Raw genomic sequence first — 11,904 nt, 5'->3', positions numbered from 1 at the left:
AGTGGAAAACACAGACTTTCTTTTTTCTTTTTTTTGAGCCTTGCATGTGACAGGCACCTGTGCCACAGCAGTGTCAACAACAGGTCCTTAACCGGCTGAGCCACTTGGGAACTCTGATACTGTCTTTCTGGGGGGCGTGGTTTGTGGGGTACGCCCAGGAACCAGCAAATACCACCTCTTCCATCTGGAAAGGTGGGGCCAAACCTCTCCGAAGAAAATGAGGGTGTTGCTGAGACTTACTCTGAAGCCTGCTATCTGAGAAATAACATCGGTCTTTGTTACTCCGGGCCGAGGGCTGAAGCTGCCCAGACAAACGCAGCCATGGAGTGGAACAGACCCTGCACCGAGGAGGATAACTACCAAGCCAGGTCGTGGTCAGGCGGCCTTTGGGCTCCGGCCAAGAAGGGAAGGGTGTGAAAGTCTCCTGGGGGCATGGGGATGGCCCCTCCCACACCACCGCCTGGAACACCGGTGCCTGCCCCCCAGCGCCCCCCACCCACAGTGGCCTGATCTCTGTCTCAGGCTTTGGGAGTCAAATCAGGGCTGCCCAGACCGCCTGCTTTTGGGAGAAGCTGAGAAAAACAGGTTGGGACAGACTGATTCTGAAACTGCCTACTCATCCCCCTCAAACACCCAGGCCTGGGATGAGAGCTCCTGTGGCTGCCTCCCCCTGGAGGGCAAAGTGTGAAAACAGGCTGGGGTCGGGGGGTGGCGTCTCAGGGCTGAGGAGGGGCGGGCTGTGTTTTCCTGGGTGTCCCCCTGGGGTTCCTCCCAGGCCCAGCTCCTGGGGGCCTTCGGACAGAGCAGGTAGAGCCCAGAGGACACAGCAGGGCAGGCTCCTCCACTCACATCCCTTCACTGCTGACACTTCTGGTCCCCAAATGTGAGGGTTCCCCACCCACCAACACCAAGCAGTTCATCCACACGAGCTGGGAGTCCTGCAACTTAACTAATTCTGACACTATCCCCGTGGAGACAGTGTCAGAGCCCTCAGGTTAACGGCATCACCACTTTCAAGAGAAAAGCTGCACAGTGTATTATCTTCAGAACACACATTTAAAATTAGACTAATAGACAAGTTAAAGGATATAAGGAAGATACTGGAACAAGAACACAAAAACATCATGGAGTTCCCATCGTGGCGCAGTGGTTAACGAATCCAACTAGGAACCATGAGGCTGTCGGTTCGATCCCTGGCCTTGCTTAGTGAGTTGCCATGAGCTGTGGTGTAGGTGGCAGACACAGCTCGGATTCCATGTTGCTGTGGCTGTGGCGTAGGCCGCAGCTCCAGTTAGACCCCCTAGCCTAGGAACCTCGATATGCTTCTGGAGCAGCCCTAGGAAAGACCAAAAAAAAAGAACACAAAAACATCAAAAGGAACCAGTGCATAATAGTTGAATACATAATAGTTAAGAACAATATTCAACAATATTCAGATATCCTCTCTTTTTAAAAAAAAAAAAATTATTTATTTATTTGGCCCCTCCCACAGCACACGAAGTTCCCTGGCCAGGGAGCAAAGCCACGCCACAGCCGGGACAACACTGGATCCTTAACCAGGCCATCAGGTAACTCCCTCAGGTAGTCTCTGGAATGGAAGAATTAGATAGCTGGAGCATAAATTAGTGAACTGAAGTAACAGAAATTCCCCAAAAGGAAAAAAGAAAGAACAAAGGAAGAAAAAATATAGCAGAGGTTATATATCTTTGCTGAGAGATACAGGGCATAAGAGTAGAAGTGATAATATTCAGAAAACAGGAGTCCTGGAAGGAGACACAAATGGAGATGAGGAAATATCCCAAGACATAATGGAGAAAAATTTCTTGGAATTAGAAAAAAAAAAAAAAGATGAAATATGAACACATGATCTATGCATTTCACAGATCGTAATTCCTCATTAAAAGTGTATTTTTTGGGGGGAGTTCCCGTCATGGCGCAGTGGTTAACGAATCCAACTAGGAACCATGACGTTGCGGGTTTGATTTCTGGCCTCGCTCAGTGGGTTAAGGATCCGGCGTTGCCATGAGCTATGGTGTAGGTTGCAGAGGCGGCTCAGATCCTGCATTACTGTGGCTCTGGCGTGGGCCGGTGGCTACAGCTCCAATTCTACCCCTAGCCTGGGAACCTCCATATGCCGTGGGAGCGGCCCAAGAAATAGTAAAAAAAAGACAAAAAAAAAAAAAAGTATATATTTTTTGGTCTTTTCTAGGGCCGCACCCAAGGTATGTGGAGGTTCCCAGGCTAGGGGTCAAAGTGGATCTGTAGCTGCCGGCCTACACCACAGCCACAGAAACATCAGATCTGAGCCACATCTCCGACCTACACCACAGCTCACGGCAACCCCAGATCCTTAACCCACTGAGTGAGGTCAGGGATTGAACCTGCATCCTCATGGATACTAGTCAGATTCATTTCTGCTGAGCCACGGCAGGAACTCCTAAAAATAATTTTTTTAAAAAAGATGCACTATGTCAGAGTTCCCGTCGTGGCTCAGGGGTTAACGAATCCGACTAGGAACTATGAGGTTGCAGGTTCAATCCCTGGCCTCGCTCAGTGGGTTAAGGATCCAGCATTGCCATGAGCTGTGGTGTAGGTCGTAGATGCAGCTCGGCTGTGGCTCTGAGGTAGGCCGGTGGCTACAGACTGGGAATCTCCATATGCCGCGGGTGCGGCCCTAGAAAACACAAAAAAAAAAAGACAAAAAGAAAAAAAAAGATGACATATATCAAAGAGAAAAGGGAAGGGAAAACCTATGGTTAGAATCACTTGGGGGAAATTTAGGAATATCAGAAACCAAGAGAACATTCTCAAAGTTTCCAGAGAGAAAAAGGAGATCTCAAATAAAGGAACAAAAACCCGTTGACATTAGATTTTCAACAGTAACAGGAGAGGTAAGATGACATCGGAGTCCTGTTTTCAAATGAGGAAGGAGAAGACCTTAGAACCCAGGAGTTTACGGCATTTAAATGTGAGGCCTGAATGTCTGTGCGTCTCCAAAGCTCAGCGGAGGAAATCCCAAGGCCTAAGAAGACAGGCTTAGGAGGTGGGGCTTTGGGGAGTGCTGAGTTCAGGAGGATGGAGCCTCAGGAATGCCACCAGGGCCCTAACAAAAGAGACCCAGAGTGATGTCACCTCTTCCAGGAAACCCAAAGCAATACAGTCCCTTCCATCAGGAGAGGACGCAGGGAGGACGTGGCTCTGCGTCAGGAAGAGGCGACCAAGCTGGGGCCTTGACTTGAACTCTCAGCTTTCAGAACCTTGAGAAATAAATTTCTACCTAGTCTGTAAATAGGCCACGACACCTTCAGACATCCTTCCCTTTCCAGGCCTGCAGGAGCCCAGGCAGGGCCACACACCTTCCTCAAAGTCTAGGGGCCCGGAGGAGGTGAGGGTGGGGGGCAGACGCCGCCAAGGGCAACTGCAGCAAGAGCACGATATTCGAGACCTTCAAAGAGGCCAGGGGTGACCCATGCTCCGTGATTCCACTCACATGACATCCGGAAAAGGGGAAATTGTGAGGACAGAAACCATCAGTGGTCATCAGAGCATGGTGGTGGGGGAGGCTCGGGCAAAGGGCCACCAGAGCACATTTTAGGGGGATCAAAACGTTCTACATCTTGAACGTTCTACAACTTTTTTCCTTAAGTTCCCTAGCACCCATTCTTCAGCCCCATCCTGCTGAGCTGGTCTCAGCACATATGCTGTGGGCTTAGCCCTTAAAAGACAAAAAAAAAAAAAAGAAAGAAAGAAACAAGAACCCCAATGTTGTACTATTCACAATAACCAAGACGTGGAAGCTGGTTGTTTCCATGGACAGATGCATGGATAAAGGAGAAGTGGTACATGTATACAATGGAACATTACTCGGCCATCAAACAGAACGAAATAATGCCACGTGCAGCAACATGGGTGGACCTAGAGATACTCATACTAAATGAAGTAAGTCAGACTAATACATTTGATATTGCTTATATGAGGAATCTAAAAAAAATGATACAACTGATACAAGTTCATTTTGTAAATGAACTTATTTACAAAACAGAAACGGACTCACCGTCACTGGAAAGAAACTTATGGTTACCCAAGGGGAAGAGGGGGACGGATAAATTAGGAATTTAGGATGAGCAGATACACACTACTATACATAAAACAGATAACTAGGAGTTCCCATGTGGTTCACCAGTAAGGAAGCCGACTAGCATACCTGAGGATGTGGGTTCTATCCCTGGCCTCCTTCAGTGGGTGAAGGATACAGCATTGCTGAGACCTGTGGTGTAGGTCGCAGACACAGCTTGGATCCCGCGTTGCTGTGGCTGTGGTGTAGGCTGGCAGCTGCAGCTCTGACCCCTAGCCTGGGAACTTCCATATGCTGCGAGTAAGCCCCTATAACAAAAAGCAAAATGAATAAATAAATAAATAAATAAAATAGATAACCAACAAGGACCTACTGTATAGGACAGGGGACTATATTATCTTGTAATAATCTATAAAGAAAAAGAATCTGAAAAAAAGGAAGATGTCTATACATATCTATATATAGATCATAACCTAATCACTGAGCTGTACACCTGAAAAATCAACTATACTTTAATTAAAAAATTCCAAAGCACGTTAAAAAATTTAAGGGTGTAAATTATACTACAATAAACTACTTTTTTTAAAAAGAGACGGGAATGCAAACTGAGAACAGACCACCCGGGTTCAAATTTCCCCCGCCACCACTCGCGAACTATGCTGTAATCCAGAGCAAGCCAGTCACTTCATCTCTCTGACTCGGTTTCCCCTTTTCTGAAACGGAGACGCCCACAGACCTACCTCCCAGGGTGGAGGTGAAGATGAAAAAAAGTAAGTGCCTGTGACGCCTGGGCTGCAGCGCGCAAGTCCAGCTTCGCCGGGCGCCCAGGGGGCCGGAGGCAGGTGCTCCCAGTGCCCCCCGCCCAGCGCACACCTGCTGCCTCGGAGCGAGGCAGGGCCGCAGCCCAGACTCCTCCACTGCCTGGCGCTGTGACTGGGCAGGGGAGTGCGGCGTCCGAGGGGAGGCTCGGCTGCGCTCCTGCGCCGTCCTTACCTGGGAGCCCCAGCGGGACCGCGGACACCTGGTGGCGGGTCCGGGAAAGGGGCGGGGACTCACCCGGGCAGGGGCGGTGGGGGTGCAAACGGAGGGAACTGGGTAACCCGGGCTGGGAGCGACGCTGAGGCGCGGGGGGTGGAGTTCCCGAGTTTGGGCGCGGCTGAGGCGCGGAGGGGAGGAGTCATGGGGTGGAGGCGAGGCTGAGTCGCGATGGAGGCGGGGTCCCATGAGGGGTGTGGCTAAGGCGCGGAGAGGAGGAGTCCCGGTGTGGGCGTGGCTAAGGCACAGCCCGGGATTCCCGCAGTGGGCAAGGCTGCGCAAAGGCGAGCCCGTTGAAACCTCTGCAGGTCCTTTGGCTCGACCGCAGCGCAGGCCATCCTTGGTCTCAGTCAGGCTATCCGATGCATCCTTGCCAGGCTGATTCTGTCTGCGTCTGGTGTTTCTCCTGTCGTGGCTGCCGTCGCTGGTTCTGGCCTGCCTGTCTGGATCTCAGGCCTCGGGCTGTGTCTTTGTTACCCCTCTCAACTGCGTCTCTGCGACCGGAGGCGTCTTTATCTCAATTCTGCCTCTCCGCTCCGCTTTCTCTATTCTTGTCTTCCAGAAGACAGAATATCTTTCTTTTAATAGTAAAATCGGACATCCATTAGCCAATAGCTGGGACTGTTGAAAACGGGCCCAGCGCCAGCTCAAGTTGGGGAAACTCCCCGGAGGCTCTGGGCTTGGGCCTGGGCTCCCAGATTTGACCCCGAGCCTGGGTGTAGCTATTTTGGGTCCTGAGAGAGAAGCCCCACATGTGGGCCTGGCTGAGCAGTGGCCTCTGGGGTGCAGAGGCAGTGTGGGAAGGGGCAGCTCCTTGAGAAGATTCTCCCAGGCCAGGCAGCCTCCACCCACCCAGCAGGACTTTGGTCCCCTTCTCCTGCAGAAGGCACTCTAAAGGCCAGGGCCATCTCGGCTAGTCTTCAGCCTGTCTCCCTTGTTCCAGGAAGCCTGACTCCTAAGCTGGCTTATTTCTATTTTTCTGTCAGACTCAGACGCAAAGGTGCTCAGAGAGGCTGCTTCTAACCAGTAAACAGGCCCAGCCCAGGCTTTGGACCAAGTTTTGGGAGAAGTAAAGGTGCAGGCTCTCGCTTGTCCGCCTCATTTACCCCAAGTCTGACCCTTTCTTCACTCCAAGGCCAGCACTACCCACTTTCCAGACTCTGAACCCCTCTCTCCCATCTCTCTCTAGAATTTACGTTAAGTATGCCCAGGTTTTTTTTTTTTTTTTCTTTTTGTCTTTTTGCTATTTCTTTGGGCTGCTCCGCGGCATATGGAGGTTCCCAGGCTAGGGGTCGAATCGGAGCCACAGGCACCGGCCTACACCAGGGCCACAGCAATGCGGGATCTGAACCGCGTCTGCAACCTACACCACAGCTCACGCAACGCCGGATGGTTAAGCCACTGAGCAAGGGCCGGGACCGAACCCGCAACCTCATGGTTCCTAGTCGGATTCGTTAACCACTGCGCCACGACGGGAACTCCCAAGTATCCTTAACCCACTGAGCAAGGTCAGGGATCAAACCCACATCCTCATGAATACTAGCTGGGTTCTTAAGCCTCTGAACCACAATGGGAACTCCTGAAATTGTTTATTTTATTTATTTATTTTTTTGTCTTTTGTCTTTTTAGGGCCGCACCCACGGCATATGGAGGTTTCCAGGCTAGAGGTTAAATCAGAGCTACAGCTGCCGGCCTACACCACAGCCACAGCAACGCCAGATCCTTAACTCACTGAGCAAGGCCAGGGCCCAAACCTGCAGCCTCATGGTTCCTAGTTTCTGCTGCGCCGTGATGGGAGCTGCCTGAACTTTTTTTTAAGATTTTAATTTTTACCAGTATAGTTGATTTACAGTGTTCTGTCAATACATATGGTGTTCAGTCATACACACATACATACATACACATATATATATATATTCTTTTTCTCACGTTATCCTCCATCATGTTCCATCACAAGTGGCTAGATATAGTCCCCTGTGCTAAACAGCAGGATCTCATTGCTTATCTGCTCAAAATGTAATAGTTTGTATCATGTCCTGGCTATTGCGGATAGTGCTGCAATGAACATACCGATGCAGGTGTCTTTTTCAAGGCACGTTTCCTTGGGATATACACCCAAGAATGGGATTGCTGGGTCATATGGTTGTTCTATATTTAGTTTTCTGTGGTAGCTTCATATTGTTTTGCATAGTGGTTGTACCAATTTACATTCCCGCCAATAGTGTAGGAGGGTTCCCTTTTCTCCACACCCCCTCTAGCATTTGTTATTTGTAGACTTATTAATGATGGCCATTCTGAACGTTGTGAGGTGGTACCTCATCGTAGTTTTGATTTTCATTTCTCTAATAATTAGTGATGCTGAACATTGTTTCATGTGCCTGTTGGCCATCTGTATGTCTTCTTTGGACAAATGTCTATTCAGGTCTTCTGCCCATTTTTCAATTGGGTTGTTGTTTTTTTTTTTGCTGTTGAGTTGTATAAGTTGTTTGTATATTTTAGAGATTAAGCCCTTGTCATTTGCATATTTGAAACTATTTTCTCCCATTCTGTATGTCGTCTTTTTTTTTTTTTATGGTTTCCTTTGCTGTGCAAAACTTCTCAGTTTGATTAGGTCCCACTGGTTTATTTTTGTTTTTATTTCTGTTGCCTTGGGAGACTGACCTAAGAAAACATTTGTATGGTTGATGTCAGAGGCTGTTTGCCTATGTTCTCTTCTAGGAGTTTTATAGTGTCTTGTCTTACATTTAAGTCTTTAAGCCATTTTGAGTTTATTTTTGTGCATGGTGTGAGGGTGTGTTCCAGTTTCACTGATTTACATGCAGCTGTCCAGTTGTTCCAACACTACTTGCTGAAAAGACTTTTTCTTAGTTTATATTCTTGCCTCCTTTGTTGAAGATTAATTGACCATAGGTGTCTGAGTTTATTTCTGGGTTCTCTGTTCTGTTCCATATTAGTCTGTATGTCTGTTTTGGTATCAGTACCACACTGTCTTGATTACTGTAGCTTTGTAATATTGTCTCAAATCTGGGAGCGTTATGCCTCCTGCTTGGTTTTTGTTCCTCAGGATTGCTTTGGCAATTCTGGGCCTTTTATGGTTCATGTAAATTTTTGGATTGTTTGCTCTAGCTCTCTGAAAAATGTCATACTTTGACAGGGATTGCATTGACTCTGTAGATTGCTTTGGGTAGTATAGCCATTTTTACAGTATTAATTCTTCCAATCCAGGAGCATGGACTATCTTTCCATTTCTTTGAATCCTCTTTAAACTCCTTGGTTGATGTTTCATAGTTCTCAGCATATGAGTCTTTCACCTCCTTAGTCAGGTTTATTCTGAATTTTTTAAGGTAGAATTCACAAATAGTTTTCCAATTTAAAGTGTACAATTCAATGGTCCTTGGCGTATTTACAACTATTATCTCAATTAAATTGAAGACATTTTCATCGCCACCAGAGAAGCCCTTTACTTTTGCTCCCCATGACCCCCCATATCCTGTTGCCCACGGAAGTCCCTAATGTAGCTTTCTGTTTCCATAGAGTTCCCTATTTTGGACATTTCACATAAATTAAATCATGCAATATGAAATCTTCTGTGACTGGCATCTTTCATTTAGCCTCATTTTTTCAAAGTTCACCCATGTCGTAGCGTGTATCACTATTCCATTCCTTTTCATGGCTGGATGCTATTCTACTGTGTGAAGAGACCACATTTTATTTATCCATTCCTCAGGCGATGGGCACTTGGGCTGCTTCCATTTGGCGATTGCAAAATAATGCTGTGAATAATGCTGCCGTAAACATTTGTGAGCACGTGTTTGTGTGGGTATATGTTTCCATTTCTTTTCAGTACATACCTAGGTGTGGAATTGCTGGCTCATATGCTAACTCTATGTTTAATTTTTTGTTTGTTTGTTTTAGGGCCACAACCGCGAAATGTGGAAGTTCCCAGGCTAGGGGTCAAATGGGAGCTACAGCTGCCAGCCAACACCACAGCCACTGCAATGTGCGACCCAAACCACATCTGCAACCTATGCCACAGCTCATGGCAATACCACATCCCTAACCCACTGAGAGAGGCCAGGGATCGAACCCTCATCCTCATGCAAACTAGTCAGATTTGTTTCCGCTGTGCCATAACAGGAATTGCAATGTTTAATTGTTTTGAGAAACAGCCAGACTTTTCCAAAGCGGCTGCACACAATTTTATAATCCATCTGAGTGTATGAGGGTCCAACTTCTCCATATCCTCACCAACACTTATTATTATCTGTCTTTTATTTTTTTTTAATTTTATAGCCACACCCACAGCATATGGAAGTTCCTGGGCCAGGGATTGTATCCCAGGGATTGAATCTGAGCGACAGCTTTGACCTAGGCCACAGCTGCAGCACTGCCAGTTCCTTTAACCAACTGTGTCAGACTGGGGATAGAACCTGTGCCTCCACAACTGCCCAAATCACTGCAACTTGATTCTTAACCCACCATGCCACTGCCACTGCAGGAATTCCTTTTTTTTTTTTTTTGCTTTTTAGGGCCGCACTTGGGGCATGTGGAGGTTCCCAGGCTAAGGGTCCAATCAGAGCTACAGCTGCCAGCCCACACATGCCAGAGCCACAGCAACGCCAGATCCAGGCCGGGTCTGCGACCTCCACCACAGCTCACGGCAATGCCAGATCCTTAATCCACTGAGCGAGGCCAGGGATTGAACCCACAACCTCATGGTTCCTAGTTGGATTCATTCCACTGTGCCATGACGAGAACTTAAGGAATTCCTATTCCCTTTTCTCTTTTTAATTATAGCTCTCCTTGTGGTTTTTGATTTTCATTTCCCTGATGACTGGTAATGTGACAACTTCTTATAAATATCATTTGCAGCTAGGGTTATTTGCCCAATTGTGACTGCTGTGGTTTTACCTCTGAAGGACTTGAGGGTCTCCCCTTTTTAATTTTCCCCCAGCAGCACAGTAATGCCCCCTGCATTGTGATTGTAATTCAAAGTCTTCTTGAGCACCAGCTGGGGGCTGGGCCCTCCGCTGGGTGCTGAGGATGCAGCAAAAAAAGCAAGATCTCACCTCTTGGAGAGCTCGAGGGGTGAGGGTACGGCTGTGGATTCGAATCCTAGCTTTGTCATCTCCCAGCCGTGTGGCCTTGGACAGCCTGAGTTTCCTCATCTGTGAAATAAGGTTGCTCTGCGAGTTACATGTCAGGTACTGAGCAGTGTCTGGCACACAGTGACTGCCTAGAAGGTATTTGCTGTTGTTAAAGATGAAACCAGCCAATTAAATAAATGTTAACAATGACTAATGAGTTATGAACAGAGAAATACAGAGTGTCATGGGACACAGAGTGGGGATCCCTAACCCAGTCCAGTATCTGGAAGAAGCTGCCCAGAGGAAGGGAAAAAACAGAGAGATGATTGGAGTTCCCTTATGGCACAGAGGGTTAGGGATCAGCATTGTCACCGCAGTGGCTTGGGTCACTACTGTGGTGTGGGTTTGATCCCTGGCCCAGGAAATTCTACATGCCATGGGCACGGCCAGAAATAAATAGTAATAATAATAGAGATGATGGATGGGTAGGAATTGGCAACAGCGAGGGCAGGGAGTGAGTATGTGTGTCAGATGCAACAGCTTGTGCAAAGACTTGGAAGCTACAGAAGAGAGCATGGCCTATTGGAGAGGCTGCAGTGTGTTCAGAATGTCTAGAGAAGGGCTACCCACTGAAATTCTTTGCTATGAAGGAAAATTACATCTGTGCTGCCCAGTGTGGGAGTCACAAGCCACATGTGACTATGAACGCTTGAAAGGTGGCTAAAGTGACTGTAGAACTGAACGTTTAATTTTATTACAACTGACTTAAATAGCCACGGTGGACAGCACAGGTGTGTGCACTGATGCATGACGTGCAGGACACGGTTGCAATGAGAGAGGAAGTGGAGGATGGCAAGGACCTCCGGGCTGCAAGGGGTTGGTATGGAGCTTGCACTTAATCCCAAATGCCAGGGGAAGGCACTGGTTGGAGATGGGAGGGTTAAACTGGGGGGGTGAGGTGACCTGGTTTTCATCTTTGAAGGATCACTCTCATTGCTGTAAGGAGCATGGATTGGGGTGGGGGCAGGGGGAAGCAGGGAGACCAACTTGGAGGTGGCCGTGATCCCCCTGCAAGAGATGATCGTTTTTTGGGGGCGTGTTTGTTTTGTCTTTTTAGGGCAACACCAGCAGCACATGAAAGTTCCCGGACTAGGAGTCAAATCGGAGCTGTAGCCGCCTGCCTACACCACAGCCGCAGCAACGCCAGATCCGAGTCACAGCTCATGGCAATGCTCCTTAACCCACTGAGCAAGGCCAGGGATCAAACCTACGTCCTCATGGATGCTCGTCGGGTTCGTTTCTGCTGAGCCAGGAAGGGAACTCCTCTGCGATGATCTTGCTTTGAATCAGGGAGAGGTAGACAAATTGGAGGTTGGGAGTGTAGGGTTCCCTTTGGGCTGGATTTTAGGAGTGAAGGAAAGAGAGGGTACCTGGGGATGCTACTTACTTGGCTGGTGTCTGTGTCCCCAAGCCCCAAGTCTGCGTCTTGATCAGGACCAGGAAGGGAGGTCTAGTTTCAGAAGCACAGGTCGACCTCGCTGTCGGCCCCTGCTGGCTGGTGCTGGTAGCGCCTTTAGCTCAGGGAAGGCGGGAGCCTTCAGGGCCCCTGGCTTGGGGACTGGGGGGTTAGGGGCTGCGGGAAGGCCCCAGGAGATCGGATGGGTGGGGTGCATTTCTAGAGACAGGTGCTGGCCTGTCCCTCCTCTC

This window comes from Sus scrofa, chromosome 12 (assembly GCF_054392235.1).
Source record: "Sus scrofa isolate SSC_HxYL_T2T_F1_AM1 chromosome 12, Sscrofa_HxYL_maternal_Yorkshire_Landrace_v2.0, whole genome shotgun sequence".
NCBI lineage: Eukaryota > Metazoa > Chordata > Mammalia > Artiodactyla > Suidae > Sus > Sus scrofa.
Note: the sequence above shows the minus strand (reverse complement) of the source record.